A 12988-nucleotide genomic window follows, 5' to 3' on the forward strand; every position below is an offset into this window, starting at 1 on the left:
TTTTTTCCTTGAGATGGAGTCTCTCTCTGTTGCCCAGACTTCTGTGCAGTGGCACAATCTCAGCTCTCTGCAACCTCCGCCTCCAGGGTTCAAGCAATTGTTCTGCCTCAGCCTCCCGAGTAGCTGGGACTACAGTTGCCCACCACCACGTCCAGCTAATTTTTGTATTTTTTTAGTAGAGATGGGGTTTTACAGTATTGCTTAGGCTGGTCTCTAACTCCTGAGTTCAGGCAGTCCACCTGCCTCAGCCTCCCAAAGTGCTGGGATTACAGGTGTGAGCCACCATGCCTGGCCAAGTAATTCTTTATGATGACTTTGTAGAACTAGAATCGCTGCTGTTTCAAAGTATAAACAACTGAAAAGACTTTGATATGTGCAGCCAAATTAGCCTCAGAAAATTTGTAACAATTTCTACTACCACAGTATTTGCATGTCTGTTTCCCCATATTATCACTGACAGTGAGTATTATTGACCTTTTTTTTATTTTGATCAATTTGCTAGGAGAAAAATATTTCATTAATATTTAACTTGCATTTCTTTATTTACTGTTTACATATATTTCACACAAATTTATTTTCCACTTATATTTCTTTATTTGTGAGCTCCATATTTATATCCTTCATCCACTAATGGGTTGATGGTTACTTTTCATTGGTTTTTAGAGCTTGTCGTATACAAAGATATTGAATATTTGTCTTCTATATGTCCTCCACATACCTTTTCTTTTGAGATAAAAAATACATTTAGCAAAGTGTGCAAGTCTTAAGTTTACAACTTCGTATGCATATATCACATAACAATCACCCAGATCTAGCAAATAACAGTTCTAGTACCCAAGAAGGGCCTTCATTTTCCTCCCCAGTAAATACCTTCCATAGAGGTAACCACTGTCCTGACACCATGGATTAGTATTGCGTCTTCATATAAATGGAATCCTACATGGAAAGGAGCCATTATGTCTGGGAATGTCATCTATGCTGATTCACAAAAAACAGCCCACTTCTCTGAGCTACAATTCACCAATCAGTGAAATGAAGATAATAATAGTACTTTTCTGATATGGTGGTTGTGGAGATAGAGATAATGCAAGTAATTATGTTATGAGCAAATATTAATTTAATGAGGTAATAAAATTCTAGAACAGTGTTTGGCCTGTGGTAAATAGTAATACTTCATTAAGTGTTAGCTACTAGTATTATGCTACTGGGTTACCTTTGCTAATTTTTTTATTCAGAGTTTTTGTATTGATAATAGTAAATGAGTTTTGTATTGATAATTGTTAATGAGTTTAGTCATGCCGTGTGTGTGTGTGTGTGTGTGTGTGTGTGTGTGTGTGTGTACTAGTCTTGTCTCATTTTGATATTGAGTTATGCTCATAAATGACACCTTTATCTATCTTCATGTTCATTCCAGAAGTTTTGGAATGACCCTTTACTGCTTGCATCCGCCTGAGAACACTACCAAATATGTCACCCAGATACCTCTCAGATCTGCTGACTTCTTCATCACTGTCCTCTTCACTCTTGTTTCTGCCTCCATCATCATTCTGCTTGTCCAGTGTAATAAGTGATCTCCGCATTTCTAAACATGTACCCCTTCCTGTGGTATTTAGGTTAAAACTCTAAGATCCTTATCATGGTCTACCAGGCTCTTCATATTATGGCCCTGCTTCTCCATCCCTGGCTTGCACCAGGGTTCCGCTCACCCGCTGCTCTGGACATACTCCCTGCCCAGAAACACACTCCCTTGTCCCTAGCCTGGCCAATCCCTCCACATTCTTTCTCACTGATGCATTTCCTATGTGGAACTATCCAACAGACTGCCCTGGGTAATCATTCATCTCACCCTTCACTTTCTCAGCACTCACATAATCTATAATTATGCATGTGTTTGTGTCATTGTTTAATATCTGTCTCTTAGCTCTAGGACTTACTCCTTTGTTTGCCACTTTAGCTAGCATGCTTTGTACATAAGAGTTACTCAATCAATATTTATTGATGAAATTATTGAGAGGTTCCCAGTCTCACTGTGGAGACAGATACATAGACAATAGCAATGAGAGGAAAAGCCAAAACAGATGTATGAAAACAGATGTTGGGAGCACAAAAAAGGAAGAAACAAACTCCACCTGGGAACCCTCCCATTAGCAGGTAACAGAAAGAGTTGCTCATTGATTAGCTAACCTTGGCTTGGATGTTATTCTCTCACAGTTGAGAATGTTGATGGCACTGTATTGCTGTTTAACACACAGAGAAGGAGCTGGCTCCATACCAGATATTAGATGCACAAGTCCCAAAGGATTCAAGGAGGCAAACATTCATCTGAACTCTTGGCTCACACACAGAGCACAAAGGCAGCTCTGAAGGGGGCAGACGTTTTCTGCACCCACAGTCCTGTTTATTTTCTCCTCCAGTGGAGGGGGTAACATAGGTCAGCTGGAATGGTGCATCCTGATGAATATTTATTGACCCAAAATGTCATGCTGACAGACATGTGGACAGGCAGAGAAAGATTTCTCTTACAGAGGCCTGCCTTCTCTGCTCCCATGGTTCTGACACAGCTGACATTTCCCTACATGGGTCCTGACTTCTCCAGCTGCTCCTGGGGATGCTGGTGTCTCTCTGATGGGGTCACTGAAGACACTATTCCACATTCTTTCTTGGGAGTTGTGCTGCCACTCTGGCCTCTCTCAAATGGTGGTCTTAAGATGTTGGTTTCCCATTCTTCCAGCCAGCACGTGCACAATCAGCTAGCCAGTCTCAATTCCAGTCTCTTCTCCACCAGCTTTTCCCCCTCCTCCTGGATTTCATTGTCAGGGTCATAGGTGGCCAAAATTAACTGTGCATTTTGAAGAGGGAGGTCCTAGGTGACACCCAGAATCATCTTTGTGATTAAAAAAAATGGGTTCTGTTTTTGCTATAAAAAATAGATGTGGGGTCACAAATGTGACCCTTTTCTCTCTTACAGTCCTAATATTTTTCTCTGTTTTCTGTTCTTTCCCATTTCTCACATCAAAGCTTACTTAATTTTTATTTTAAAAACTTTTGGCCGGGCGCGGTGGCTCAAGCCTGTAATCCCAGCACTTTGGGAGGCCGAGACGGGCGGATCACGAGGTCAGGAGATCGAGACCATCCTGGCTGACACGGTGAAACCCCGTCTCTACTAAAAAAATACAAAAAACTAGCCGGGCGAGGTGGCGGGCGCCTGTAGTCCCAGCTACTCGGGAGGCTGAGGCAGGAGAATGGCGTGAACCCGGGAGGCGGAGCTTGCAGTGAGCTGAGATCCAGCCACTGCACTCCAGCCTGGGCGACAGAGCGAGACTCCGTCTGAAAAAAAAAAAAAAAAAAAAAAAAAACTTTTTATTGTTAAATATATTGTAAGTACCAAAAAGCCATAAAAAGAGAATGTGCAAGTTAAAATAATGGTTTCAAAGCTATAACTCTTGTAAACACTACCCGTGATAAGAGAATTTTTCCAGCCACCTCAGAAGCCCTCTACATGCCCATCTCTCAAACATCTCTCCTCTTCCAGCAAAAGTAATCATTGTCCTTTTATTGCAACCACTTCTCACTTCTTAAAAATAGTCTTATCACCTAAGTGTATATTCCTAAACACTTGTTTAGCTTTGCCTGTTTTTTATAAACATCTTTTAAGTGCCTTTTAGTCCATAGGCTTCCCCTTCATCTCCTTATTTTTCCTTATAATTTATTCATTGAAAGAATTGGAACACTTAATCTAAAGAGTTTCCTACAGTCTGGAATTAGCTGGTTGCTTCCCCACAGTAAAGTTTACTCTGTTCCTTTAGTCTCTGTGTTTCTGATTGTATCTAAGTGACCAATCCAGGTCCTCCTCCTCCTTCTTCTTGTTTTAAAGCATTAGGACATTATTATTAGGTGCTCTTCCTTAGAGGTTATGTATGTCTCAGTGTCTCTCTTTTTGTGGTGTCAGTAGTCATTGATGTTTAATAGCTTTGATTTTTGCAAAATTTGTGACTCCACGGCTTTCTGATCAATCTTGCACTGCTCTTTAATCTCATATTTCTCTTTTTCTGTGTCAAGGATCTCACCTTCCTGAGGTCTGGGCTTCTGCAACTGCTTCTTTTTGAAGTAAGCATCAGTAAGATGTTTTGGGATTTTTACATTGCTGATATCAATTCTGGTTGAGGTGCAATGACAAATTTCTGTTGTGTTCTTTGTAGAGGAACTCGATGGAGGACCAGAGGTCCAGTCACAAGTAGCAACAAAGCCGCTAGCCAGCTGCTTCAGGAAAACCACCCTCTTGCTCCTGTGATGTCCAATGAGGATGATCAGAATGGTCCTGGGGGTGATGGTGGCTCACAGTTTCCTCACGTGCGGACTCAAGGGTATTTTGCTGTGGCTCAACAGCTTTTGAGGCACGTCTTCAGTAGGATATCTAGGAATTTTGTGAAGTTTAACCACCCAGATACCACCATTCTTGTCACCACTAACTGGTTTTTAACCGTTGCAAGAAGCTTCTTATTTTTCTTTTTGACCTTGGATTTAGTGGCTGAGTACTTCCTCTTGTACATGGCCTTTCTGGAATACATAGTAGATCAGGAATATGTGCCAATTCCTCTGACAAGGGCAGGATTTCAATTGCAATGGGGCTTCCCCTTCTTGGGCTTTTTAGCCCTGAAGTTACCCCTTTCCACTTTGCCACCAGCATTAGCCTTCTTGGCTTTGGGCTTCTTTATAGTATGCAGCTTCTCAACTTTTTCACCCATCATCTTGCAAGGAAAGAGAACTCGAATTTGTTGAAATTTAAGTACCCATGTGGTTTTTGTTTCTTCAGTGGCACACTTTGCATAGTAAAAACAAAAGGGAACCTTAAAATTTTTAAACTTTTATTTACCCATTTTCCAAAAACTAGTTGGTTCCCTAGCATCTTCTGAAGATATCAATTTAGGGTTTTTTTTGGCAGGGGGTGGAAGAGGGGATGGGGACAATTTTATTTTATTGTTGTAAGAACACAACATGAGATCTACCCTCAGGAAACTTTAAAGTGTACAAGTCCTTATTGTTGCCTGTATGTATTATATTATAATACAGATATCTAGAGTTTATCATCCTGCTTAACTGAAACTTTATGCCTCTTGATTGATAACTCCCCATTTCTCCCTTCTGCCAGCTACTGGTTACCACCATTCTACCCTTTGCTTCTATAAATTTGGCTATTTTAGATACCTCATATAAGAAGAATCATACAGTATTTTTCTTTCTATGACTGGTTTATTTCACTTAACGAAATATCCTCAAGGTTGATATGTTGTTGCATATCGCAGAATGTCCTTCTTTTTAAAGGCTGAATAGTATTCTATTGTATGTATATATCACATTTTCTTTATCCATTCATATTTTGATGGATATCAAAGTTATTTCCACATCTTGGCTATTGTGAATAGTGTCTCAATGAACAGGAGAGTGCCAATATAGCTTCAGGATCCTAATTTCGATTATTTTGGATAAATATCCAGAAGTGGGATTGCTGAATAATATGGTATGTGATTTAGTTAAGCTTTTAATTTTTTGACGAACATCCATGCTGTTTTCCACAGTAGCTGTACCAAATTGATTCCCATCATCAGTATGGCAAAATTGAAAATCTTGCACACTGTTGGTTAGAATCAATTTGGTTTTTTAGAGCTGATTTTAAAGTAGTTCAATAGGCAACCACTCATGTTACACTTTGACATTTCTTCCTCTCTCACACACATCACATGGGGAGAAAGGATTCAAGGAGAGGAAACCCACAGCCTCTGAGTCAGGGGAGAAGTTAGGCCAACAAAAATGTTGGGACCCGTGGAGGATCCCAGTAAGCAAGCAAGCCTCAGAATTGCTCAGGGTGACCTTTCCTCTTCAAGTCAAGTACATTTGTGTGTAAAAAGGATTCTGTTGGCCACACTCCCTTATAGTTAACACATGGGAAGGTATTAAAAAGAGGCCTCTCTGGAGACACTTTGGCTTCCTTTCATAATCAGCATCTGATCCCTTCTGGAGATGGGGCAATTCATCTTCCATTAATTCACGTTCCTATGTTCAACCTTCTTCCCTACCCCCTACAGGGAATGTCTGCAAACATCAAATGCTTCTCAAGTCCCCTCCAATGCTGACTGGTGTCTCTTCTATTTTTTTCCTTTAGTAGTAGCTAGGGACTGTGGTTTGGGGCTGCTTTGGAGTGTGAGTTAGGGGGTGAGATGAAGAGGCAAGTAGTCTAGCAGAACTTTTCAAGTTGCGATTAGAGTTTCTAGCAGGGTCCTAATTGTCCTTTGAACAATTCTAAAGCCTTCTTCTTATAATTTTTTAATTGATGTATAATTCACCTGTCTATAATTTACTGTTTTGAAGTATGCAATTTGGTGGCTTTTAATATATTCAAAAGGTTGTGCAGCTATTATCACTGTGTAATTCTAGAATGTATGCATTGCTCCTGGAAGAAACCCTGACACATTAGCAGGCACTCTGCATTCTCCCACCCCACTCCACTCAACCCCGACAACCTCTAATAATCCACTTTCTGACTCTATCTGTTTTTCTATTCTGGGATTTTTACTTAAATGGAATTACATAATAAGTGGACTTCATATCTGGCTTGTTTTACTTATCATAATGCTTTCAAGGTGCATCCATGTTGTAGAATGTATCAGTACTTTGTTCCTTTTATGGCTGAATAATATTCCATAATTTGGATGTAGAACTTTTTATTCATTTACTCATCAGTTGATAAAAATTTGGGTTATCTCTACCTTTCAGTTATTATGAATAATGTTTCTGTGAACATTTCTGTATATGTTTTTGTGTGAATATGTGTTTTTAATTTTCTTGGATATATATAGCATTACTAGGTCATACAATTCTGTTTAACTTTTGGAAGAACTGGCAAGCTCTTTTCCAAAAAAAAGCTGCATAATTTCATACTCCAGCTAGCGAGGCAGAAGGGTTTCAGTTTCTCCACATCCTCACCAATACCTCTTACTTTCTGTCTTTTTAAATCTTAGCCATCGTACCTGTATGAAGCAGTATCACATTGTGGTTTTGATTTGCATAGTCTTTCGTGAATAATGATGTTGAGCATCTTTTCATGTGCTGGTTGACCACTTCTGTATCTTCTTTGGAGAATCTTTTTTAAAAAGTACTATACACATTTCTAGAGAGATGTGTTTGCTGTTACTAATTCTCTCTAGGTTTCTTCTTTTGCCTTGGAATATCGGGGAAAGTCCCAAGAGTGTTCTGCATCCTTGCTCCTTGATCTCATCTTTACATGAAGAAGACCGCACAGCAGAAGCAGCAGCAGATTCAGAGCGGGGCTGAGGGTGGGGAAAGTGGGTGCTGTTCTTGTTTGTGTGATTTGAGAAAACTCCCTGAGTGAGGATAAAAGACACCCAATCTGTTAGTGTCTCTTTCCTTGGGTTCTATGTTGAATACTTTGTCCTTCGATATCTATTAGAGGGTGAGAAGGAAGTGGTGGTCCCAGAAATCATTTTTCTTTGTTTTGGATGGAGAGGACTCAGAGAAGTATTCCATGGAAAGGTTGCTGAGGCATTCATGACCAGGACTGGCTCCAAGTACCTCTTCCTTTGTTCATCTTCCTTTCCCCAGAGTCTCCTTCCTGCCTTGTCACTGGAAGGCTTCTGAGTGGCTCTCAGGTATCCTCTTAGCAAGGGACAAAGTAAACTCCTTAGGCTTGAGCCTTAGGCTCTCCACCATGTTCCTTAGGACAACATAGGCAATGAAAGAAGCTCAAATATTGACCAGGAGCAGTGGCTCACACTTGTAATCCTAGCACTTTGGGAGACCAAGGCGAGCGGATCACCTGAAGTCAGGAGTTTGAGATCAGCCTGGCCAACATGGTGAAACACCATCTCTACTAAGGAGAATACAAAAATTTAACCGGGCATGATGGTGCTCACCTGTAGTCCCAGCTACTCTGGAGGCTGAGGCAGGAGAATCGCTTGAACCCGGAAGGCGGAGGTTGCAGTGAGCCAAGATTGTACCATTGCACTCTACCCTGGGCAACAAAAGCAAAACTCTGTCTCAAAAAAAAAAAAAAAAAAGCTCAAATATTATCTATGTGCTTAGCACTGTACTGGATGTGGGGAAGGGGCTTCAGGAATAATGGATTTATTTCTTTCAAAAAACATTTTCAAGCACTTGCCATATGCCAGATTCGGTGCTTTCCTGAAGGAGAGCAATTTGGAGAAAAATAACTCCGAACCCAAGCCATCACTTGATATATCCCATGTGGATAGCCCCTATATGAAGTAGAGCCCCAGAAGAGAAGAGGCAAATGCAGTGTGCAGTGATGCCCAGCTAGGTGCAGAGTCATGAGGGAGTGACCAGTGATGCGGCTCCCCACATTGACTGGAGAAGCTTGGACAGGGAGCCCCCAGCTCAAGGAGGGAGAAACATCATTACCGTGATAGACAGGTGGAAACCGTGGTTTTGTCTTGAGCTATTACATATTTTCCTGAACTTCTTATCTCATACATTCTAGGAGGCAATCTTATTCCACATGCTGAAATTATTTATGGAGGCAACAAGTAATTTAATCCATGATCATCTGCTAGGAGGGTATAACCATGTTAAATATAATCTTATTACGCTCCCTGCACCTTTTTGATTGCCATTTCCTTTTCCGTTGGTGTCAATTGTTTCTCCATTGCTGGTTCAAGTTTTCTACTCGATACGCAAAGGTTTTGAATTCATCTTGATTGAAACAGTGAGGCCCCAACTCCATCCTGCCAGCTTCCTTCGAAGTTCATGTATACTCTATATTCAGATCAGCTGCCCAGGGCACAAAGAAAGATGAGCTATGAGCTATGAAAACATGAGGACATCAGGCCAGATGCTTCAAGGCATTCAGCTTCCTTATGGGAATAAAATCACTAAAGAGTCTTATCTCTCTGGAGTGGTTTAAGTGTGCTAGAGGGAAAAAACAAAAAACTAAAACAAGGAACAGAAAATGAGCAGATATTGCTCAGGTCTCATCCAGCCATTTATATTAAGTTGCACTGTCCAAATTAGACTAGGATCAATTTATTTAAGCTGGTGGCAAGCTTCCCAATGCTCAGGAATGCCCAGAAATCTGGATTCTTATAAGATGTCCCATTTAGTAAGCTGGAGGATAGGTTCCTTATGTAGAGAATGTCCAGAAAGGGAAGCGTGGGCTACTACTAATATATACGATGGCATTTTCTCATATTTGTGCATCAACCACTCTGTCTTCTGCCCTTTTACAAGACTGCCTTCTTCTCTTTCTCCTGTCTCTTTCTTCTCTCTTTATTCTCCTTCTATATGTATCTATCTCTGTTTCTGTGTGTACCTTTTTCTGCTAAATCAGTATCTTCCCTCCTTTGCCTCTTCCTCTTTCGCTTAATTTTTTCTCTCTCATTTTCCAATGAAAGACAATGGCTCTGATACTAGTACATTTTAAACAAGCTATTTTATCTCTTTGGAAAATAGTTCTGCATCTGTCAAATAACATAATTCTTAAATTTCCCTCTACTGCTAAAATTCTATGATTCTTTGAAATACCTCATTTGTTCAAATAATCCAATGTTCTTCTCCAAAAATTTTCTATAAAAACCTGTGCAAATCGACTATATCAGGATTAACAAGCAGAGTAATAGCTTAATCCCCTTTTCTTTATCTTTGGGGATTTCTTTACCTTGGATATTAGAAAGTCAAACGCAATTTTTGACACTTCCTTTTTCCACACTCACAATTTCAGAAGCCTGAGAATATAGTGGTATGCTTCTGCAGTGGCAATTCAGAAATTGTATTAGCATCAGAAGCTAAGGATCTGGGAAAGAGGGATAAAGAGAAGGAGAAAGCCAGAAATCATAAATTTTATAAAGAATTTTTTGTTTTGTTGAACTCCCAAAGATTATTATATGTAGTTCAGATTGCATGCCCTACTTTCTGTTTTCATGTTCCATGTATTTTCATGTTCTTTCCAAGATAGAATATCTAAGACAGCATCCCTTCCCCCTAAAAAAGAATGATTTTTATTTTCCATATGGTATATGCTAGCAATCCTGGCAGTTGACCACATTTATGTAAACATGCAGAGATACCTATAAATTATTGGACTTATCCCAGTTTAAGTTTCCAACTATGTACTATAATATTTACAGCTGTTATTACTTTAACCTCAGAAGATATTTTGGTCCATTTATACGGCTGATTAGTAATTTAGACTGTAGGCTCCATTTATTACATTGTTTGGGGGTGGGGAACTCACAGATATTCACCTGAGGAACTGAGACTCTCTATATAAGCCAAGAGTTCTGCAACCTGGTGGAGATTTTCAAACCTGAGGACTCCAACTCCAAATACCAACCGACCATCAGTCACCTAGGGCCACTCTGCACTTTAAGATGACTTTGGGAGAACCTGGGCACTTCCCCAGAGTATTTACATTGGTAGTGAGAGGCCAGGAGAACTAACAGCCTCACTTTTAGGAATCGACCTTATCCAAAAGATCTGAGTCTGGTGGTGGGGTGGGGAGGAGACCCTAGTGGACCTTAATAATATTGCTGTAGGCCTCTTGACAGTAAAGACTAAACTGGGCTATTTCAGTTTCCCGCATCCGTCTCCACTGCAAGTCTCATTGCTCTGCCCAGGCTGAGCGCAGTTCCCTTGAAGGTCCAAAAGGCTGGAAATCTGAGTCTCTATGCTGGTGCCAACTTCTGGGTCCACCTGCAGGGGGTGCCCTAAAACAGCAGCTGCCTCCCTGGGCTCTTTTACTACGGTACTTGGAAGAATTATTTTACTATTATTATTCATAATAACCATGCAGTTTATTCACATAGCATCTTAAGCTTTAGACACCTTTTCTTCTCCCTAAGTGCCTTTTTATATTTTTTATTGAAGCCTCACAGTCACCAAATAAGGTAGCCTGTATAGAGAGGTGAAGTGACTTTACTGAGTTTAGGTGGGAATCAGTGGTAGAGACTGAACTAGAAGCCAAGCATCGTGATTTCTAGACCTGTGCTCTTTCTACAATAGTTCTTTACAATGAAGATAATAACAAACAGAAAACATTTCTGCTATTCCTTTTATTTTCATTCTCCTCTTTTAAACTTTGACATGCTTTATTTATGTCAGTTCTCCTGAGATCAGTTTTCATGAAACCCTAGTACTTTACTGGCTGTCCTCCATACTCAAACAATGTTGAGTAGAATCTCCAGTCTTGTTCTGATTTATTCAGCAGATGGAGTGTTATTATCAATATTTCTTCAGCATTTGAGGGGGTATTTTTGGATGATAAAGCTAGTTTCCATTTATCATCATTTTATCCCCAGTGCTGGCTTGGGAAGCTTTGATTTTTGTTGTATGAATGTGAACTATGAGATTGCATTCAACTTGTTCTGTTTTCCAAGCCAGAAGAATGGAGAACAGAGTGCAAACATATTTGGTGGGCTTTGGCAACGTAGTGGTCATTTTCACTTAAAGGGAAAACTGGTATTCCATCAGATCGTTATCCTTACCTCTGTAGAGCTGGAAGAGGTCATAGAAAACATTTAGTAATTCCAGTTCAAGGCTTTTGTTTTCACTAATGCAGAAAATAAGATTCAGAGAAGTCAGGAGATTGTCTGAGATCATGCGTCTACCTGGTGGCAGTGCTAGAACTAGACATCAGGTCATTTGTACCAGGTCTGGGGCATGAGGTCTGAGACACTCTCTGGGAAACCACAGGGCTTTGCACAGACTAGGACTGGCTACACTTGGAGAACACTCAGGGGAATTCCATGTGATTAATTCAATTCAACTTAACAAACACTGAATGGGGCTGCCACAGGGAAAACCTCGCAGGGCATTGCGTGGAGCCCCACATACCCCTAAAGGCTGATTGGGTATGGCCAGGCAACAATGTATTTTCCTCAGTTCTGCTCTGAGGGGCACAAGGATCAGACCTGCTGGGATGTTGCTATGTCTGCACTGGAAAAGCCTCTCTTAGGACCAAAGTCTTGATCTGGATGAATGGGGCTTAAGCTTTTCCTTTATTTCCTGTGGTAACTAAAAGAAAGGCCCCGGAGAGGCTTTCCTACCAAATCACAGGAAGACGACAGGACTAAGGAGAAGGAATACACTTTGACTGTGGAAGTCACAGAGTTCTGAAACCCAGTGAGAAGCCCTGTTGTTATTAATAGTGGCCTTACCACAGCTGTGACTTAGAAATGGGAAAGAAGGGAGGTGAGAGAGACCCCCATGTGGGTGTGTGTGAGTGTGTGAGTGTGTGTTGATCTGACTGCAGGCATGTGCTTTGGAGGCTGAGCCCCACTGACACCAGGAAGGCAGGAATCCCTGCTGCCCAGCTGACAAGAGTGAGTCCCTGCCGGCCTCCTCCTTCCTCTCTCAGAGACAGCCATCATGGTGGGGGAGGAGGCAAAATTGCTAAGAATAGCCACAGTCTTTGAGACTTGCTCTTTTCAAGGAATCAATAGAATTAGAAATGAGATATTAGCTCTAATCAGTCACATATGTTTGGGTTCTTAGCCCCTAGGAAAAGAATTTCTAGCTGTGACTCCTCACCACAGCTAGTGGAGAAAATGCAACCTGGCAACGTGCAAAGCACATCTATACCTGTGGATTTGGGTGGGCCCCCTTCTGTCCTCCGGAAGGCTTGGGACAAAAGCACCCCTTCTCACATGTTGTCAGTCTGACACTTGGTCTGATTGGAAGTGGCCAGACTTCTGAGTCAGCATCCCCTTTGTGGCTTTTCAACAAGAGTAGAAAATTTCAGTGCACACATAACCCCAGACAGAGCCAAGAATTGGAGGTTGGAGGAGATCCCCCTCGCTGAGGCCCCCCAGTCCTTTGTCTTATTTGCTTATGTTTCCGAGACATGGAGGTGTTTTGAGAATTAGGTGCATAGTGAGAGGATGTTTTGGTTTTTGTTTTGTTTTATTTTTTATTCTATAAAAATGTAAACCTACCAATAAGTTGTGAGAATAGCTAAATGAAC

General features: G+C 40.9%; 1 long non-coding RNA gene and 1 pseudogene across 1 annotated transcript in view; one reads left to right on the top strand and one right to left on the bottom strand.

Annotated features, from left to right (window-relative positions):
* The window catches only part of LOC112607533, a 119147-nt gene that overhangs the window by 60487 nt on the left and 45672 nt on the right, over positions 1 to 12988 (top strand). The gene's annotated exons all lie outside the window — the stretch shown is intronic.
* LOC112607517 lies at positions 3556 to 4568 on the bottom strand (annotated as a pseudogene).

The sequence above is a fragment of the Theropithecus gelada genome, chromosome 1, assembly GCF_003255815.1.
Source record: "Theropithecus gelada isolate Dixy chromosome 1, Tgel_1.0, whole genome shotgun sequence".
Taxonomy (NCBI): domain Eukaryota; kingdom Metazoa; phylum Chordata; class Mammalia; order Primates; family Cercopithecidae; genus Theropithecus; species Theropithecus gelada.